The sequence below is a fragment of the Jaculus jaculus genome, chromosome 2 (assembly GCF_020740685.1).
Source record: "Jaculus jaculus isolate mJacJac1 chromosome 2, mJacJac1.mat.Y.cur, whole genome shotgun sequence".
Lineage (NCBI taxonomy): Eukaryota > Metazoa > Chordata > Mammalia > Rodentia > Dipodidae > Jaculus > Jaculus jaculus.
Genome location: NC_059103.1, coordinates 27,970,768 through 27,990,361, shown reverse-complemented (window position 1 = coordinate 27,990,361; position 19,594 = coordinate 27,970,768).

The window sequence follows — 19,594 nt, the reverse complement described above, 5'->3', positions numbered from 1 at the left end:
AGGTTGACCTGGAATTCAGTACATAGTCTCAGACTGGCCTTGAAACTCATGGCAATCCTCCTACCTCCTGAGTGCTGGCATTAAAGGTGTGGAACACCATGCCTGGACCCTCATGTGTTTTTGATTAAGGCCCATACTTAATCCCCAGCTGGTAGAGTCTTCTTTGGGATGTAGAGCCTTTCTGGAGGAGGTATGTCACCAGGAATGGGTCATGGAATTTTATAATTCAGCTCTCCTTACTAGTACTTGATTGTTCTCTCTTACTGCTTCCTTTCAGCTGACATGACAAGATGTGATGCCTGGATGTCTGCTTGTGCCATGCTTTCTCTGCCATGCCGAAGCCTTCCTTCAAGATGGATGGGTATTTTTTCCCAGCACTGAGACGGTAACTGCTATACTTTCCCAAAAGAAATTCATTACACTTCCCTTAGTTTTCTGCCATTTCTGGATCTACTACAAAAGAAATATAGATATTTCCTAAATTAAAATTTGACTTGGAACTGGAGAGACAGCTTAGCAGTTAAAGTGCTTGCCTGTGAAGCCTAAGAACTCTTGTTTGAATCTTCAGGTCCCATGTAGACAGATGCATCGTGATGAAAGTGCACAATGCCACACATGCACACAAGGGAGCACATGCATCTGGAGTCTGTTTGCAGCCCCTGAGGCTCTGGCATTCCCATTATCTCTGTGTGTGTGTCTGCCCCATTTATTCTCAGTCTCTCTCAAAATAAAATAAAAATTGACTTTCTTTTTTTCCTAAAAGTTTATTTAAGAGTTTGTCACTGAGAACATATTTCCACATAGACGCAATAATAAAAAAAAACCAAATTTTATGGTATTTAAATAGCCCACAAAGTCTCACTTAACTAAAAATTTATTTGAACTAATCACAGAAGAAGTTAACTATATTTGAGTATTTGTTTTACCTGTGGGAATATAGATTCCATTTTTCAGTTTGTAATGTTAGAAGCTCAACATCCATCCTAGCAAAATTAGTCCCTTCCATGGTGACATTCAGGGCTATCAAGTCCATGGAACAATGTAGTTTATATTCTTATATTTATAAAATCTTGGGTTAGAGATGTAGTTTAGTTGCTAGATTGTTTGCTTGGCATGTGCAGAGCCCTGGGTTTGATCCCCAGCAACTCAGAAATCAGGTATAGTGGCATGTGCCTGTAATTTCAGAATTTGGGGAGTAGAGCCAGAAGGATAAGAAGTTCAAATTCATCCTCCACTACAGACTGAGCTTGAGGTCACCCCAAGATATATGAAATCCCGTCTCAAAGAAACAAAAAATTTAGTATGCACTTGAACCATCCCTTTAAAAGCAAAACAAAATTTTAGTTCTGTGTCAGGAATATGAATTGGATCATTTTGTTCTCTGTTACATGCTTACTACTCTCTCTCTCTCTCTCTCTCTCTCCTTCTATCTCATCCAGGTTCTGTAATTTTCTATGTTAACTGTTGTCATTAACACAGCTGTCACCTGAGATATTTCATTTCCTATGTGTCACTTAGCATCGCACAGACATCAGTGCTCAGTTTCACAATGCCACACAGTGTGCACCATCATTAACAAAGGCGAGGCTACACATCAGAAGTTATCTGTGACCTTTAAAACATGCCACCCAAATTCCAGACTCACGTACCACACTTTGCATCTGGCTTACACAGGTGGCAGAGGAATCAAATCTGGGCCATCAGGCTTTGCAGACAAGTGTCTTTAACTGCTGAAGTATATCTTCAGCCATGACAAATCATTTCTGTGCAGTATTCCAAATAGTAGGTTGATAGCCAACTTAGTGACACTTATATGCAGAAAAATTATATTATATGGACACAGCTAACAGTTATATTAAAACTTTTGTAGTTTAGACAATAAATACTTTACCTGCTGAAAAATGGCAACATAGTCTTGGCCTGTTTCAACCATTCAGAAACCTCCACCTACATGTAGGATTATTTATTCATTATTTTATCAATTCCTTATAGATTCCTCTCTCCCTCCCTCCTCCATTCCTGTGTGTTTAAATCTTGCCTGCAATTATGGCTGGGTATGTGTGTCCACATTTTAGAAAGACTTTTCTAACAGGCTCATCTTGAGATAATCTGCACTTCCTCTAATCTCTTGTGGCAGCTTACTGCTACTCTTCTTATGACAAAGAAATATGAACACCAGGCTGGAGAAATGGCTTATCAGTTAAGTGATTTCCTGAACAGCTTAAGGACCCAGTTCAATTCCCCAATACCCACATAAAGCCAGATGCACAAAATGGCACATGAATCTGGAATTTGTTTTCATTGGCTGGAGACTCAGCCATGCCCATTTCTCTCTCTGTCTCTATGTGCTTGCAAATAAATAAATGTTTAAAGGAATATAAAAATGGATGGGTTTGTGTATAATACTGAAAGGAGAAACTTTAAAACCCAGCTGTTGAAGTGAGTTAAGACTATTCTAACAGAAAGCAGCTGGGAGAGCATTTCAGATATGGAGAAGATGTTGGACAGAGGCATAGGGAGGCTGTATGGCAGAAGACCTGCTTTCTGGAAATAGATGATTCATACTGATAATGGCAGAAGGTAAAATGTTAAAAAGTAGCTGTGGAGCAGATGGTGTAGGACCCTTACTTGATGCCTTGGGGAGAAAGAGTTTGGACTTAATTCTGAAAGCAACAGGGAGCCATTGAATGCATTGTTAAGGCAGTCATTTAGCAAGATTAATTTGGCAGCAATATATAAGATGGACATAGGGAGCTTATTAAAAGGATATTTTGGTCATTTGAGGGCAGCAGGTAAAATGTAAAGGCCCTGCTCGAGTGCACAACTTAAGCAAAACCCATACCTGTCCTAGAACTGACTTATATTTATGGTGTCATATATTTCCTGAAGAAAGTGTACTCTAGTCATCTCTGTGTAAAAGAAGTAAAAATTCTCTGTTTGCTCAGAGTTTTGGATTCTGTCACTTTAGATGGGTGGAAGGGAAAGGAAGGTGGAGAAGGACACACTGACTTTTCCTCCATGTTATGGTGAAGCCTGTTTCTTAAGCTGTCACCTCTTGTTTGCTCTTTAAGTAGACGTGACACAGTGGACTCACAGATTGATGGTCCCTGGAAGCACTACATGCACAGAATGTAGGAGATATATTTCCTTGTGTTGAGTCTATAAACCTAGTAGGCACTTCTCTTTGACATTACTGGCCAAGGAGAGGACCTTGGGAGATGCCAGGTACTGTCTATTACTCTCTTCCAGAACTGTTTTCTATCTTTCAGTATTATCCAATGACTGGGATTGCTGTACATTTTGAATTTCTTGGCTTTGCTGAATACTGGCGTTTCCTTGTCCTATGAAGCGCTAATATGTCTCCTGTCTCACTCTCTCATAGAAGAGAAAGTCTTACATGAGAATAAAGATTGGCACATATAATCATATGAATTCATATTTTGACATACTTTGTTAACACATAACTCTCATAGCCTGATAGCCTCGACTTAGATTTAAGAAAGGATAAGCAGGAACATTCCATTAGATTTAATTTGAGCATGTCTTGGTGAATTTTGTGATGCTATAACAGAATGCCTGACACTGGGTAATTTGTAATGAAAATAAATTGATTTCTTACACTAATAGAGGGTGCAAGTCAAAAGATGGTAGGGCTGGTATCTGTCAGAAGACTTCTTGTTGACTAAGCCATGGAGTAAGGTAGAAGGGCACAAAAGAATATGTGGGAGCTGGAGTGATTGCTTAGTGGTTAAGGAGCTTACCTGCAAAACCTGAGGACATATATTTGATTCACCAGTACCCACATACAGGTGCACAAGGTGGTGTGTACTTCTGGAGTTTGTTTGCAATGCCTGGAGGCCCTAACATGTACATTCTTTCCTCTATCTGCTTCTCTCTCTCTCCCTCTCTCTCTCTGTCATAAGCAAATAAATAAAGTTAAAAGAATAGAGTATGGAGGGAACTCACACCTTTTATGACCAACATACTGTCATGATGATGAACCACACAATAGTAATGCCATCAATCCATTCTTAAGGATTCATAAAATGGGCTTATCACCTCTTAAAGGTCTTTCTTAACACTGTTGCTTTGAGGGTAGAGTGTTTGGCATGTGAACCTTAAAGAACACACTCACATAACAGCCAAGTGTTAGTATGTGACATGGATAGAGCATTCAAAGAATGTTTTTATGGTTTAACATAGAAAGGATGCAAAATGAATGACATTGAATAGAAGCAAAAATTGTATTGATGTCCAGTGGCTTGGTATACTTGAACTTGAATGCGAGCAACCCATTGAATAACACAAATATAATGTATATTATTTTAGAGTAATTTTATTTATTTATTTATTCATTTGGTATGTTATGGGACTCTTGTTATTGCAAATGAATGCCTATTCGGCTCTACATGGATGATGGGACAATTGAACCCAGACTGGTAGGCTTTGCAAACAAGTACCTTTAATCACTGTGCCATATCCCTAGCTCCAGAATGTATATCCTATTAGTACATTAAGATGCAAAGTCTATACAATCACTTCTCTTGCTCCAATTCACTATGTGAGCTTTAGAAATGATTATGTCCATTCATTAATTAGCTTGGGGATTATATCTAATAAGAAGACTGCAGTGGCCATCTGTACACATATAACCGTTGGGCATGTGACTTTAGGTGGAACTTGACTCCTTCTCAGTGTCATGTCAGGATATTGATTGGTGAATACAGAACTAGAGCTTATGGATTCAGCTGTGATTATTGACTATTCAACTCTGTAATAAGATGATTCACTCTTCTTTTCCTAGGAATATATGTAGGCTGTACTGTCTTTAGAATCAGAGCATTTCCTCACCCAGAGAATGTGAGGACATGCTGATGAGTTCTACTATACTATTCATTTCCCATATTCTTTATGTCATCTAAAACCTCTAACATTTCCTTATGACAGTTTGCAATTTCTTAAATTACTGCTAATCTTCCACTAGTTACATTTTAAATTGATGACTTCTCTTTCAGGGATGCACACTAGACCCCCTGGTGATTCTTAGAAAGCACCCTAAAATTGCTAGCAATATGCCTGTGAATCATTTCTTGGGTGACTTATTGCCTGGGATGATTTCCACAGATGGATAATCTTGTCCATTTTATGTTGATTTCTGTTAGTTCTAACCTCTAAGCATGGCAGCATCTGACTGTCATAATTTTAGTTGATGCCTTTTTATTGTTGTTATCCTCTAGCCCTTCTTTCTCAATTTCCATATTTCTAGCATTTTCCAGAATTTAGCAGGGAAGGTAGTGGGGGTAATGCTTTCAATTTGTGATATTTTGGGAATCAGATATATAGTTAATATAGAATACATACATAGATATTTCATATTAAATATGTAGATATAATAAAAATATGTTAAATAAATGCTCTGAGGGGGTCAATGCATAATGGTTTGACCTTTTTCCTTACGTAGGATTTTTTCTTCCCTCTATGAAAAAATTAGGAACCTGAAATAGGAAGGATAGATATAAAATGACACTGTTACTAGAGAGTATAGAATAATACTTGGAAAATAATAGATAAACCAAGCCTGGTGGCCTTTAACCTCAGGTACTCAGAAGGCTGAGGAAGAAGCATTGTAAATTCAAGACCACCTTGGGTAACTTAGTGAGACCCTGTCAAAAATAATTTTTGTTTTTGTGGAAGGATCTTGCTCTAGCCCAGGCTGACCTGGAATTTACTATGTAGTTTCAGATTGGCCTCAAACTCACACCTCAGCCTCCCATGTGCTGGGATTAAAGGTGTGCACCACCATGTCTGGCCAAGATTTTAAAAAGTATACAAAGGGTTAGAGATACAGCTCAGTGACAGAATATTTGCCTGACTATCATGAGGCCCTAGGTTCTAATGCCAATACTGCTGTAAATTAAATAAGTAAATAAATACAATCACATAGCCTACTGTACTACAACAAAACTGGTTTTCTGTTATTAGCTCCAGAGCTAAACTAACCCATTCCCTTCTGGGAAGAGCTATGCCATGATGAACCACTCTTGTGAGGGTAGAAAGACTTCCTTTCCACACCTTTCTGGTTGCAAGCTAGTGCTGAAAATGCAGTCTGCAAGGCAGTCACTTTTCCTCTCAGTGGACAGACTTAGAGAATATGGGGACAGCTAAGAAAGTTATTCTGAGGGAACTCATCTCATGAGACAAAGGATGGTTTGAAGCCTCGTCTGTAACATTCCTAGCTTTGGTTTGCTCAAGTCATTGATACCAAAAGTTGAAACCAGATGCACAAGGTTACACATGCATCTGGAGCTCATTAGCAGTGGCTGAAGGCCCTGGCATGTCCATTTTTTCCCAAGTCTATCTTTCTCTCACCCACTCTCTTTGCCCCTTTCTTTCTCTCATAAATTAATATTTTTAAAGGGCTGGAGAGATGGCTTAGCAGGTAAGGCACTTGTCAGCAAGCCAAAGAACCCAAGTTCAATGCCCAATACCCCAGACCCACATAAAGCCAGATGCACATGGTGGCACATGCACATAGAGATCATTTGCAGTGCCAGGAGGCCCTGCCATGCCTCTTTCTTTCTTTCTTTCTTTCTTTCTTTCTTTCTTTCTTTCTTTCTTTCTTTCCTTCTTTCTTTCTTTATCTCTCCCTCTCCCTCTCTCTCTCTCTCTCTCTCTCTCTCTCATTCTCCCTCACTTTCTCTCAACTAAATCAACAAATAAATAAATAATACTTTTTTTTTTCTTTTGAGTATGTGACCAAACAGAATCTGCTAAACCTGGAGAACACACATAAAAGAATGTGGGAGAAATGAACAAATTTGGGATTGGCCATCTTTACTTTTTTTTTTTTCTCCAGTGCAGGGAAATGAACCTGGGGTCTTGTGCATAATGGCCACAACTCTACTGTTAAGCTACATCCCCAGCTGTTAGCTATTTTAAAATATATAGCTCAACTTGTTTTGCAGCCTTCAACACCAAACATCTCCAGAGCTCTTTCCATAGTGCAAATCTGAAACTTGATATCCATCAAATAATAGCTCCATTCCTCCTTCCTCATTCAACTCTCCATCTCTGTGAATTGAACTGTGGCAGAAGGAGATGCTTGAAAATCAACATTGTCACGGATAAATGTCACTTAGATTGTGGCAACAGAGGCTTCTAAACTCTCCAGAATTAAATTCATTTCATGCTTTTAGCCAGCATAGGTTCTTTCCATCATCACTGCCTCTTCTCCGGAGGCAGATTGCCCAGGAAAGGGGTAAGAGAGAAGATGGAGGAAGGGATGAGGCACTCTCCAGACATATTCAAGGAACGTGCCCAGAAGAAACTGAAAAAGAAGTGTCAATCTTCTCTCAGGATGAGGTGCCAACTTTTCCAAAGGAAGGAGATGGCATGGAGGTGGGAGAGACCTGGATCCTCCCTCTGATGAAAATCTCTTCAAAGAGACATAAGGCTAATGAATGGCAGGATATATGGAAAACTGGCTGTTGTAGTTACCTTCACATTACTGGGACAAAACAAAAACCCACAGCAGCTGATTGGAGGAATTATTGCTTGCTGGCTTACAGTCTAGAGGGGAAGCTTTATGATGTCAGGAGAAAGGATGGCATGAGCAGAGGCTGGATATCACTTCTGCAAGAACAGTTAGAAAAGAGCAGCAGGAGAGTGAGCTGAACTCTGGCAAAAGGGGAGCTGGCTATAACACCCCTAACCCTGCCTCTGTAACACACCTCCTCCAGCAAGATTCCACCTCCCAAATTGCCACTAGCTGAGGACCAAGCATACAAAACACATAAATTTATGGAGGACATCCGATTTAAATCACTTCAGAGGTCTATAAATATAGTCTTATGGCCACACTAATCTAACCCACATGAAGGGGAGTCAAAGCTATGATAAGTTGGGAAAATGACATCAGCTGAACACTGTGTGCCTATAATCAAGTCATGTTTATACCCCTAAAGTTAGAAAGGAAACAAAAAACTCTGCTGTCTGAGAAGCCTGTTATTGATAACTTGCATATCATATTTTCCCCTCAGTATTTTTTTGTGCATGCATGTGTGTGTGTATGTGTGTGTGTGTGTGTGTGTGTGTGTGTGTGTGTGTGTGTGTGCTGGGAACAGTAACAATTCCACAGTACAGACAGAAAAGATTATTATCCCACAGAAATCACTTTGTCAGCCAAAAGTTAATCATTGGCCTCTGTCAATTGCTGTCTAGATAAGCTACATTAAAATGTTTGTAGAAACAAGAGGTGTGTGTGTGTGGGGGAAACAAATGGAGTTGTTCTATTCCTCACTGGATGAAATGTGCAGGCATTCCTTCCTTAGCAAGACTGACCCCCATCTTGTCTCAGAGTAATGGCACATGAAATGCTCTGTGGCATTTTTCTTCAACGGCGTTCACAGTTTGGGCTGAAGCTGAAGCTAAAATCATATTAGGGAAGGTACTTGGTGTGAGCTGAGTGAAGGACACAGTCCAGCCATGAGGAGAAGGCGGTTTCATGTAAAGGCTGTGTCTCTTTGTTTTACACCAAAAAAAAAAAATCTGCTTCTATTACCAATACGATACAATACCATATGGGTTTTGATTAATGTTAATTGGCTTATTTTTTTTTCAAAGCCTTGAAGATTTTGTAGATTGACATAAGCTGGAATTTTTATGAATAGTCTAAGACTGAGAAATCTGACAAAGCAGCAGTTGGAACACTGGTTTTCCTGGGACAATGACAAGTTCTCTTAACCTTCCAGGACTTCCACTTAGGCGCCATCGGGTCTCTCTTCCCTTCTTCTCAGAAGACTTGTCTTATGTATTTTAAGGATTGCATGAAGAATACGTGTAGGGGCTTGGCTATAGCTCAGCGGTACAGCATGTGCCTAGCATGCACAAGGCCTTGGGCTCCATGCCTAGTACAGACAGTCACCCCTCACCCCCTGAAAACTCATAGATGTGCTACTGAACCTATGTATACAAGGAAAGCTGCTCCCGTGCAATCCACCCTTTGAGTTTACCCATGAATCCATTTGCTGCCTGAGTTCCTTTGGCTCTACTCAGATAGGAATTATGGGTAGGCAAAGAGAATCACATGTTCCCTGGGCGTTTGGCAGCAGTGAGGACAGAGAGCAAGTGGGAGCAGCAGTGGGTAGCACCCTCTAGTGTTATAGCCCTTGTGCAGGCCTATGGTCAGGACCTTTAGTTGTGGACTCTTGTGTAAGCTTAGGAAGTGGAGATTCCTTATCCCTGAACACCTGCCGGTGTTAAAGCTCTCGGGCCAGGATCTGTGGCCTTTGGCCCTAATGACTAGCATCTCTTAGAGCTATTCTTGTGTCCAGATCCTGAGGTTTCTGTTCTCTGGCTCCTTGCAGTCTTCTTCAGCGCATGCTTTCTGCCCTCTCTTGCCAGCTCCCAAGCCCTGCAGCCCTTGTGCTTCCTGTCTTGGCTGCTCTGAGCCATCCCATTGCTGCTTCAGCAGCCAAGCAGCTGGCTGCCTGGCCGCTTTTGCCACTCAGACTGCTGACTGTCACTGCCACTCCTGCTGTTATAGTCACATGTCTCTGCTGCTTTCTTGACGTTACCAGCTGTTGCACTCAGTTTCTCACTGCAGGGACAAAACACCCAATCAAAATCAGGATGTGGGAGGCAAGGGTTCATTTCAGCCTACAGTTTCGAGGGAGAGCTTTGTTGTGGTGGGGAATAGCATGGCAGAGCAGAGGGTGGGCTTTACATTTTGCCACAGCAGTTGGGAGGCAGCAACAAGAGTGAGATGAGCTCTGACAGGCAGGGTCAAGGAGTGACATATCGAGGGCCACTCCAAGTGACACACCTCCTCCAGCAAGGCTCCACTTCCCAAATGGTCACCAGCTAGAGATTTGAGTATGAGGCTTAATCACAAATACAGGAGGCTATGGGAGACATTTAACATTCAAACCACGACACCAGCTCAGCCCATACTACTAAAACCAGACAAGAACAGATCATTTGAAAGAGCTTTTTATTGGTGCCAGTTTTTTAACACCAGGGGAGGCAGCAAGAAGAGTGTCTCCCAGTTGACTTACCAGATGAGCCTGAGCAGCCTGCGGATATAGCCAGAGAAGAGGACTTTGGACCAATCATATTACACCTCTTTATCATCAGTCACAGCCATAGAGATCTGTGTTTGGACTGTACACCTTCTTTTCTTACTTCTTAGCACTAGTCACTGCAGTCCCTCTGCTAGACCACCAGTGAAAGTGCTCCCCTCTGGCCTAGGTGGAAATAGTTACAGGGTTATCTAGAGGCTTGTGGCAGTAAAAATTCTAGTGCAAACTGTCCTGGCTGAGGTTGTACCCAGTTGGGGCAATCACCTGTGTTCACTATGTGGTTTTTTTTCCCCCAAGGCATCTATGGAATGCTTGAGCAGGTACTGTTGCAAGGTAGTCTGGCTGGATGTTTGATTGACAGACTTTTTTTTTTTTTTTTTTTTTTTTTTTTTGCACAAGGTAGCCTGAGCAACAAGGGTGAGTCCAACAGCTGTCAATTAGGGAGTAAGTTGGCCCACCCTCAATGTCTTATTTATGGGAAAATAAATACTGGAATAACTTACTATAATATCTTAAAGAATTAGTGTGATGTTAGCAGTGCCTTAGATCATGGACACATACATGCACACCACCACACAAACACAGACATGTATGTATGTGCACATACACCAGCACACAATGCAGGCATGCATGCCCACACATGCACAAAGTATACACACACACATTTATGCACAAAACAGCAGAACTTAATAACACCTGAACAGCAGAACTTAATAACACCTGTCTAGTATCCCTGAGGAGGTAGATCTCCTTTATCTGTCTCATTTTCACAAAAAGGATTTCTTTAACAAATGTTCCTCCTCATAGTTCTTACTATGAGATGTGGTAGCATACCTGAAGTACCAGTTACTCAGGAAGCTGAAGTGAGAGAATTATTGAATCCTGGAGTTCAAGGTCAGCCTGGGCAACATAGTGAGCTATATGAGATATATCCATTTTTTCCTCTGTCTCTCTCTTTCTCTATCTATCTATCTATCTATCTATCTATCTATCTATCTATCTATATATTATATACATGTATATATAATATATTTGTGTTTATGTACATTTCTATATCAATTTTATATAGTATTCAAATGACACATAGAACATTTTGTCTTTAAACAGAAATGGGAGCATTGTACCTTGAACACTAGCCTGGGACAATAGGAGTTCTCATTCAGAGTTACTTCAGGAAGAACCAGGTAGATTTTGTGATCTCTACTTTCCAAATCAGGCTCTGTTCCATTTAACAATGATGCTCTTTATGTGTAGGGAGGAGGAGAAGGCAGCCTCAGAGAAGTCAGGCCCCTCTAGGTGTCCTACCTCCTCTCCAAAAAAGCCCCCCCCCCCAGGACAAAAGAAAATGTCCTTCTTTCTATCCCCTCCCTTGCTTTCCCAGTCTACAGGCTGGTTCACTTGCCTTTTGTGTCTTTCTTAAGAAAACTCCAGAAACCTTTGAGGGAGCTGACTTTGTGGCTTCTGCTGGCAGATGCATGTGTATTGCCTCCACGGACCTGAATCTTAGAAATCTCCAAAGGGAAATCTTGTTAAGACATTTTATTCCCTATAACGGTTCTGGTACAATTTGTACAATTGCCCTCTTGAAAGAGGTTACTGGCCCATTAGCAGGCTTTTTAAACTGACCTGCAACTAAGCTAAATAAATAAATGGTGAAGAAACAGAGGCTTAAAATTGCTCTTGACAGGATTCAAATTAGTACTTGGAAATATTTTTGCTTTAAGAAGATGGCCTACTAAGCTGAGACCAAGAATCATTTTTTAAAAAATGAGTAGTTTGCCCACTTACAGAGATGTCATTTTCTAGGTCTATTCTGCATGTATCTAAGGTTCCATTTAATGTGACTGCTCCACTCAAGGTGTCTGCTTGGGTCTTGGCTTTATCCTACTAATCTTCCTGGAGGCAGCTGGTATTTCGCTATGGTAAGGTGGAATGAGATCAGGATCTTCAAGAGAAAGAATACTTGACAATGGGGCCAATTTCCACGGTTCCTGTGAATATCAGTTTTCTTATTTCTAAAGGGGAAGTCTAATGAGAGTCTTGAGGTTCCTTGCCAATGTACCAATATATGCCAGAGCACCAATAAATTTGGGGTATCCCTGAATCCTTATAAATTTAAAGAATTAAAATTCACAGACCAGAGGGTAATGTTTAGAGAGACTTCATTAGATTAAGAGAAGGAAAGAAGAGAAAGTGCAGAGAGCTCCTGCTATGCAGAAGGCAGGAAGGGTTAGAGTCCATGTGGGAATAGTGGTCCCCACCTCATCTCAGCCCAGCAGGCTGAGATGTGCCATGTGGGGGCTTATCAGAGTAGAGACATGGAGGTTCAGGCCTCAGGAGAGATGAACAGGCAAAAAACAAAAAACAAAACAAACAAACAAAAAAGCCAGAGCCCTTACCTACCTGGAAAGCATCTATTTGTCTATTTATAATCCTATTGTGATGGGCTTTACCCTCAGATTCAAGTTAAGTCTGACAAAGAGAGCTGATTGGATGAGACTGGATCAGATGCTAAACTCCAATTCTGCTGAAGCAGACATCTCTTTTGGTTCCCTCTTTGGGTCCTCTCCTAACTGGCTACCTGAAAATAAAGCTACCTAATTCCTCCTCAGAGGAAGCAGTGTTTATGTCACATTAAAACAAACTGTGTGATAGAATTCTATCTGGGCCTGAGCTTTCCTTTGTGAGTCTTTTGCTTGTTTGTTTGAAGTTCTGATTATACCCTTTCAATTATTATAGGTTTATTCAGATTGTCTTTTATGTCAGTTTGAGTATTGAATAGGTCCTGTCTATCTAGGAATATTGCCCAAGATAAGCAAGCTACATAGAAAGTAGCTCTTAATTTTGTGCCAAAGCAATAGACTTCGTTTATACCAAGTCAGGGAGGAGATTAAACTTTAAGGGTAAACTTAAGAGCAGGAGAGACCGTGGTGAGTTTGCTGCTGTTCATAGTGTGACTTTATGATTCTATTGATTAGCCATGTAGTAGGTCGCTATCAGTATGCTGTCTCTTCTCATCTAGGAATTTGAGCCTTCACTTTAAAAAATTTTTTTGTTCTACCCAAAAGTTTATCAGTGCTATTGAGTTTTCTTCAAGGAAAATGCTTAGTATTTCAATGATTTTTTCTCTGTTTTTTTTTTTCTATTTGCTCTCATTAATGTCATTGAAATATTCTTCTTCTTCTTTTATTTTGTGTGTGTGTGTGTGTGTGTGTGTGTGTGTGTGTGTGTGTGTGTTGGCATACCAAGTGGCCTTTGCCACTGCAAGCAAACACCAGACACTTGTGCTTTTTCTTGCATCTGGTTTATGTGGATACCTTGGGAATTGAACTACCAGCTGGCAGGGTTTCCCTGCCTGGCAGGCTTTGCAAGCAAGCACCTTTGACTGCTGAACCATTTTCCAATTCCTCTTTGATAAATTTATTATATAATTTTTTATTTCTCCTTTCTTTCTTTTCTTAATTTATTTTATTAGTTATGGACATACTTAATATATAAATGACACATGTCGGTACCATGCTTTACCTCATCCCTGCCCCTTTTCTAAAGAGGTCCTTCTCATTGGGAATGCAGGTTATCCCCATGGGGATTGTGGGTCATGCATTGTGGGACAGTTAGTGGGAAGAGGAAATGCCTCTGGACATAATGTCCCAACTCCTGGCTCTAACAATCGTTCTGTCCTGTCTTTTGCAAATTCCCCGAGCCATGTTGGGTGTGTTTAAAATCTACTTTAGTGATGGGCTCTTAGGAGCCTCTAGATCTCTGCTTTGGTAGGTCTTGAGTGTCCTCCGTGTCTATCTTCTTCACTTTTGTGCTGATTATCAGGTTCACTGAGAAAGCAGCACTCTTGCTCATTTCCCCAATTCCTCTGTGGTTTCAGCTGGGGCAGGGCTGAAGTGCAGTGGGTCTTTTATCTCCTCAGGTCCTGCTCCCATCTGTAAAAGAGAAGCAGATTCTCCAATGGAGAGTGAATTCAGCACAGGTTAAATGGGATAAACATTATTAATTTAGAGAGAATATAATGGGTGTAGAACCTCTTATAGCCCAAGATTAGTGGGAGCTTGATATTGCAGAGCAAAATCATTGTCTGGATATAACTGAATTGTTTCCCAGTTCCACATGTGAGTTCTTTACCGCTGAGCAGATCTGTTAACCTCTAGTTGGTAATCAAGTGCTTTGACAGAAGTCTGTTTTGTTTTGGGGACCTTGTAGGTCTTTCCAATCAACAGCTCATCGTGGGTGTTAACTGCATCCTTGTACTGGGAGTTACAGGCCAGGGCCAAGGGAAAAGAAAAAGAAAAAAGAAAAAAAAAGAAACAAGAGAAATTTAAGGTTATGTTATCTTGTCCCCCCTGGGTCCCTTTTTTTCAGGTGTTTTTCCCAAGATCCTGTTGAGGGTTCAGATGTTTAGTCTAACTTGAAGGATATAAGTTTCTATGGTTCCAGTTCAATTTGGGTTCAGTTTTGTGTTCCCCCACCTTACCTTCCCCCCAAGACCTCCCATCCCTATAGTCCTGGTCTTCAGTTGCCTATCAAGTATGTCAGCAACTCGGGCTGATCCAGGTTAGGAACCTCAAATGAGTGAGACCGTCGATGATTGTCTTTCTGTGATTGTGTGAGTTCACTGAGTGAGATCTGTTCCAAGTTCGACCATTTTTCTACAAATTTCTTTGTGTCATTTGTTTCTCACTGCTGGGTAGAATTCCATTATGTAGATATACCATATCTTGGTTATCCATTCATCCAATGATGGACACCTGGGTTGATTTCAATTCCTGGATATTATGAATTGAGCAGTTGTGAACATGGTTGAGCAAATATCTCTGTACTGAGGTGTGGGGCATTTAAGGTAAATGCCCCGTAAGGGAATAAGTGAGTCTGTTGCTAGCTCTATATTCATGCTTTTCAGGAGTTTCCATATTGATTTCCATAGTGATTATTTCTTCTTTCTTCCTGGCTGCTTTACATTTTACTTGCTCTTCCTCTACCAATGTCTTGAGTCAGGTTAAATGTGATCTTTCATCTATATCTATATCTATATCTATATCTATATCTATATCTATATCTATATCTATATCTATCTATCTATCTATCTATCTATCTATCTATCTATCTATCTCCTCACTTATTTCAGAAAGAGAGAGAGAGACAATGGATACACCAGGGCCTTCTGCCACTGCAAACGAACTCCAGATGCATGTCCCACTTTGTTCATCTGGCTTTATGTGAGTATTGGTTAGTAGAAACTGGGCTGGCAGGCTTTGCAAGCAAGCACCTTTAACTGCTGAACCATTTTCTCAGCTCCAATAATCTTTCTTAATGCTTCTTTTTCTAAAAATATTTTTAGTTTTATTTTACTTACTTGAGAGACAGGGAGAGAAAGAGAGATGGGGATGGGCACTCCAGAGCCTCCAGCAACTGCAAATGAACTCCAGTTGCATGTGCCACCTTGTACATCTGACTTATGTGGGTCCTGGGGAATCAAACTGGAGTCCTTTGGCTTTGTAGGTAAGCACCTTAACCACTAAGCCATCTCTCCAGCCCTCTTAATACTTTTCTTTTTTTTTTGATTGAGGTTATTTTACTGAGACAATGAGCACTACAACGCATCTATTAAACACAAAAGCCTTGCGATCACATGGAACCAAGCACAGGGCATAGGGACAAACATGTCTCCAGAGGATCATTCAATTAGGCATCTTACTTGAAGAAATCTGCTGGATCCTGCTCACCTAGGGCAAGGTGGAAGACAAACTTGCCCACCAGATACTCGAAGAGGGGTGGTCTGTCAGCAAGACTTGATACTTAAGGTATTGGATGTCCCAGATCAGGAGGAAGGCAGGCATCACTTCGTCTCCAACAATGTATTTCTCGGTTCCGGTGAACTGTTGCTGGAGCAGGTAGAGGTGGGAGAGGCAAGGTGCAGCTGAGGGCTTTGAGGTAGGCTGGCGGGGTGCGCTCAGCTCACCCGCAGACTCTTGCAGCTCCTTCGGCCTCTGAGAGCTCCAGGCTGTGGGTTTGTGTTTTGGGGCAAGCCAGCAGTTCCCTGTGGACTTCCCAGGTATTTCCAGAGAGGTAGCCCAACTTTGCGTACAAAGGAAGTGCCCAGGGACCGGAACGCCATGGACACGGGACATTGAACTTTTGGGGCTCAGGGGCCTGTTCTGTGGAACCCCAGGCATTGCGCACACAGAGCTGGAAGCGCTGCTCCTTCAGGTCATTCTCACACCAGGAGACACGGGGAGTGTTTAATACTTCTTAATAGAGATATTAGGTATCTTCTCCATTAAGCTCTGCTTTATGCCATAGGTTTTATTATATGTATCTTATTTCCATTCACTTGAAAGCATTTTTATTAAAAAATATGTTTAGTTTTATTTATTTGTTTTCAAACAAAGACAGAGAGAAAGAGGCAGAGAGGGGAAGAGAGGTGGGAGAGAGATAGACTGGGTGCACCAGGGCATCCAGATACTGTGAACAAATTCCAGACCTGCGTGTCACCTTGCACATCTGCTTACATGGGTCCTGGGGGAATCGAACCTGGGTCCCTTGGCTTTGCAGGCAAGTGCCTTAACTGCTAAGCCATCCCTCTAGCCCTCAAAGCATTTTCAGATCCCTCAAGGTGATTTTTTTTTCTTTGACTCATCAATTTTTTTAGGGATGTATTATTTAATTTCCACACATTTGTGAACTTCCTAATTTCATCCTACTTTGGTTAGAGAACATAATTTGTAATTTTTTTTATAACCTTTTAGGTTTACTAAGGTTTCTTTGATGAATAGACATGCATTTTATCCTGGACAATGTTTCCTGTGTGCTTGTTGCTACTCTGTGAAGTGTTCTGTTGGTTCAGTCTCAATAATTTTGATACTGTTCTCAAGTCTTCTGTTTCTTGTTGAAGCTCTGCTTAATTATTCTATGGTTATTGAAAGTAGGAAACAGTAAACTACAATTTTTATGTAATGTTGTAGCTACAGCTACTGCCACTTCCATTGAATTGAAACATTCCCTTCTAGACTGTAGGAGGGTGGCTTTTAAGACTAAGGAAGTTAGGGAAAGTTTACAAGGCTCAGACTCAGGAAGCTCATGAAATTTAAGACTCAGGAAGCTCATAAAGTTACAAGATCCAGTGAGAACACCCCCTCCCAAGTCATATAAGCACTGAATCATTGCTAGGGGTGAGGAAAGTTTTCAGTACAACACATTGCAAATTAGATAGGGAGCTCTAGGGATGTGAGTTTAGTGAGTCATCACCCATGCTGGGGTGAGCCTTATGATGATGCAGCTGCCTTGATGACACCTACACTACTGTAAGTGACAGCTACTAGACTCATTGGCTGAGCAAAGTAGACTACTACAGAGGAATTGTTTCTTTGATTTGTCATCATCACCTTATCTATGGTGACCAGATACTCATTCTCACTCAAGAAAAGTGCTTTGATAGTGGTCAATTTCTCTCTTTAATTACATCAATTTTATTTTATATGTATATTTTTTTTGAGAGAGAGAGACAGAGAAAGAGGAAGAGACAGAGAGAGAGAGAGAGAGAATGGGCATACCAGGGCTGTTAAGCTGCTGTGAATGAACTCCAGACATGTACACCCTTGTGCACATGTGTGACATTCCATGCTTGTGTTACTGAGTCTGACTACATGGGACCTGGAGATTCAAATGTGTGCTTAGGCTTCACAGGCAAGTGCTTTAAATGCTAAGCCATCTGTTAAATATGTGTGTGTACATATATTTTATATTGTTATATCATCCTAACCCACAGATCTGTAAATAAAATACCCTCTTTTAATCTTTAACATCATTATTTTAATAGTCAATTTTGACTAATATAAGAATAGCCACCACAGCTTTCTTACTGGAGTATGTACGCATGCTTCTCCAGTCCTTTACTTCAATCTCTTTTGTCCTTGCACCTGATGGTTATCTCTGTAAGTAGCATGTATTCTGATGTAACCTTTGTTTTCCAATTTAAAAATCTTTTGCTTTTCACTAGACTATTTGATTCCCTAACATTTGATGTTATCATTGATGTAGTTCGATTTTTTGTTTAGGTATGTGTTGTATGTGTGTGGGTGCGAATGTGTGTGTGTGTGTGTGTGTGTGTGTGTGTGTTTGTATGTGTGTGGCCACATGCAGGTATGCAGCTATAAGTGCACCTGTATGAATGTGCATGTGGAGGCCAGAGGTTGACTTCTGGCACTTTTCTCCATCACTGTCCACCTTATGTTCTGAGCAACGATCTCTCACTTGACCCCTGAGTTCAACTGTTCAGTTAATCTAGCCCAGCTTGCTCTGGGAATCCCTTCTCCATCTTCTAAGAGCTGAGATTATGGGTATGTCACCAGCCCCACCAGCATTTATGATTAATGTGGTCCTCCTGGGAACTCCATCATATTCTATCTTCATAACTTATCATGTGGGTCTCTTCCTTTGTCATATATCCCCACCATTGGGTTCTGTGCTTCTAAACTAAAGTTTTCATGCTTATATACCTTGAGCCTTTACCAAGTCAACCATTACCCCAGCCCCTATGGTTGATTTTCTTTTTATTTTAATGAGAGAGAATGAGAGTGACAGAGAAAGAAAGAGAGAAAGAGAATTGGCATGCCAGAGCCTCCAGCCACTATACTCAAACTCCAGATGTGTGTACCATCTTCTGTGCATGTGCAACCTTCCACTGGCATCACCTCATGCATCTGGCTTACATGGGATCTGGAGAGTCGAACATGGGTCGTTAGGCTTTGCAGGCAAGTGCCTTAACTGCTAAACCATCTCTATAGCCACCATAGTTGGATTTATATCTTTGCTGCCTTTCTCATGTCATTTTGCTACTTATATTAGACTGTTTGTCCTGTTACTATAATGAAACACCAGAGGGTGAATACTTCATCAAGAAAAGATGATTAATTTTAATCTCATACTTGTGGAAGGTTAGGTATTTGGCTCTAGCAAGCTGTATGACAGGTAGTGTAACAATGGTGGGGATATATGACAAAGGAAGAGACCCACATGATAAGCTATGAAGATAGAATATGATGGAGTTCCCAGGAGGACCACATTAATCCCTTCCAAGGGCATGCCCCCAATAAGCCAATTACCACCTCTTAAATATCTCTCTCTCTGTGTCTCAGCCTGCTAACACATGAACTCTTGTGCAACAGACCACATTCAAACCCTTACACATCTCTGCATCCCACCATTGCATCCTTTCAGAGTAATCCTTGTTCTAGTGTAGTACTTCAATTTGTTTAATGATTTTGAAATCCAGGCTTTTGGAATTAAAAAAAAATGGTTTTCCTATGGCCTATTCTGTATATCTTACAACTTATTAACACTGGAATAACAGTGGTTTGAGTAGGGTTCTGTTTTCCTTTTCCCTTACAATACTCAATTGGGTTATTGCTTTACCATTTTCAACCATGCCATGAGATGCAGTAGTCCAGGCTGTATCTGGGATCTCCTCTCAATGGCCTCACCACAAACAGTTCTACAGTTCTTAGATG